At 36.9% G+C, this 2,500-nt stretch overlaps 1 protein-coding gene across 2 annotated transcripts in view; it reads left to right on the forward strand.

The window, feature by feature from the left end:
* The first annotated feature begins 139 nt into the window (after positions 1-139).
* Positions 140-2,500, forward strand: part of LOC133631507 (transmembrane protein 236-like) — a 16,337-nt gene continuing 13,976 nt past the window's right edge. The window contains exon 1 of one of the 2 annotated variants that reach the window (XM_062023783.1): positions 140-423. The gene's annotated coding sequence lies outside the window, so the exon portion shown is untranslated. The remainder of the gene's footprint in view (positions 424-2,500) is intronic. The other variant, XM_062023782.1, reaches the window with a different exon arrangement.

Genomic DNA, 2,500 nt, shown 5'->3' on the forward strand with positions numbered 1-2,500 from the left:
CGGAAGTCTTATATGTTGTTACTTGATGCCATCTAGTCGGGCTGACATTGCAAACTGTTTGCGTTTCAGTTCAGTTTTTCAGCATTCACACAACAATTCTACCAACATTGTTTTATCTAGTCACATATGTGACAAAATAAAACCATTTTGGTAAAATTCTCATTTTTTAATTTAAATTCAATGTACAGTAATTGTATAATTTAGTAAAATTGTAAAATATATTTCTCCTAAAACTATTTTTAATTACAAGTGTCTCAAAGGGCTTCACAAACCACGATGACATCCCCTGATCTGTACCCACATCCGGGCAAGGAAAAACTGCAAAAGCCTTTGCTGGGAAAAGAAGAAACCTTGGAAAGGGGCCACAGATGCGGGGGAATCTCCCTCCTGGGTGACACTACAATGGAGGCCGAGCTGGTACAAGTATTGAATTGTGACATGAAGAGATAATGTGAGAGTGCAGTTCATGGAGAAGCCAGCAGAGGGTGGTAGAGGATCTTGCATGTAGACAAGTCAAAAATGCAGAGACTTCACCAACTGATGCAAATTGTTACAACTTAAGAAGCAGTTACACTATATTGCCAAAAGTATTTGGCCACCCATCCAAATGATGAGAATCAGGTGTCCTAATCACTTGGCCCGGTGTATCAAATCAAGCACTTAGGCATGGAGACTGATTCTACAAACATTTGTGAAAGAATGGGCCGCTCTCAGTGATTTCCAGCGTGGAACTGCCATAGGATGCCACCTGTGCAACAAATCCAGTCGTGAAAATTCCAAAGTCAACTTTATTATAAGGAAAGAAGAGTTTGGGAACAACAGCAACTCAGCCGCCAAGTGGTAGGCCACGTGAACTGACAAGAGAGAGGTCAGCATAGTGCAAAGACTTTCTGCACAGTCAGTTGCTACAGAGCTCCAAACTTCATGTGACCTTCCAATTAGCCCACGTACAGTACGCAGAGAGCTTCATGGAATGGGTTTCCACGGCCGAGCAGCTGCCTCTAAGCCAGGGGTCACCAACCTTTTTGAAAGCAAGAGCTACTTCTTGGGTAGTGATTAATGCGAAGGGCTACCAGTTTGATACACACTTAAATAAATTGCCAGAAATAGCCAATTTGCTCAATTTACCTTTAACTCTATGTTATTATTAATAATTAATGATATTTACACTTAATTGAACGGTTTAAAAGAGGAAAAAACACGAAAAAAATGACAATTCAATTTTGAAACATAGTTTATCTTCAATTTCGACTCTTTAAAATTCAAAATTCAACCGAAAAAAAGAAGAGAAAAACTAGCTAATTCGAATCTTTTTGAAAAAATTAAAAAAATAATTTATGGAACATCATTAGTAATTTTTCCTGATTAAGATTAATTTTAGAATTCTGGTGACATATTTTAAAAAGGATAAAATCCAATCTACACTTTGTTAGAATATATAACAAATTGGACCAAGCTATATTTCTAACAAAGACAAATCATTATTTCTTCTAGATTTTCCAAAACAAAAATTTTCAAAGAAATTCAAAAGACTTTGAAATAAGATTTAAATTTGATTCTACAGATTTTCTAGATTTGCCAGAATATTTTTTTTGAATTTTAATCATAATAAGTTTAAAGAAATATTTCACAAATATTCTTCGTCGAAAAAACAGAAGCTAAAATGAAGAATTAAATTAAAATGTATTTATTATTCTTTACAATAAAAAAAATAAATTTACTTGAACATTGATTTAAATTGTCAGGAAAGAAGAGGAAGGAATTTAAAAGGTAAAAAGGTATATGTGTTTAAAAATCCTAAAATCATTTTTAAGGTTGTATTTTTTTTCTCTAAAATTGTCTTTCTGAAAGTTATAAGAAGCAAAGTAAAACAAATTCATGAATTTATTTAAACAAGTGAAGACCAAGTCTTTAAAATATTTTCTTGGATTTTCAAATTCTATTTGAGTTTTGTCTCTCTTAGAATTAAAAATGTCGGGCAAAGCGAGACCAGCTTGCTAGTAAATAAATAACATTTAAAAAATAGAGGCAGCTCACTGGTAAGTGCTGCTATTTGAGCTATTTTTAGAACAGGCCAGCGGGCTACTCATCTGGTCCTTACGGGCTACCTGGTGCCCGCGGGCACCGCGTTGGTGACCCCTGCTCTAAGCCATACATCACCAAGTCCAATGCAAAGCGTGGGATGCAGTGGTGTAAAGCACGTCGCCACTGGACTCCAGAGCAGTGGAGACGCCTTCTTTGGACTGATGAGTCACGCTTTTCCATCTGGCAATCTGATGGACCAGTCTGGGTTTGGAGGTTACCAGGAGAACGCTACATTTGGGACTACATTGTGCTGAGTGTGAAATTTGGTGGAGGAGGAATTATAGTGTGGGGTTGTTTTTCAGGAGTTGGGCTTGGACCCTTAGTTCCAGTGAAAGGAACTTTGAATGCAACATTTTGGACAATTCCATGCACCCAACCTTGTGGGAACAGTCTGGAGCGGGCCCCTTCCTCTTCC

The sequence above is a fragment of the Entelurus aequoreus genome, linkage group LG16, assembly GCF_033978785.1.
Source record: "Entelurus aequoreus isolate RoL-2023_Sb linkage group LG16, RoL_Eaeq_v1.1, whole genome shotgun sequence".
NCBI lineage: Eukaryota > Metazoa > Chordata > Actinopteri > Syngnathiformes > Syngnathidae > Entelurus > Entelurus aequoreus.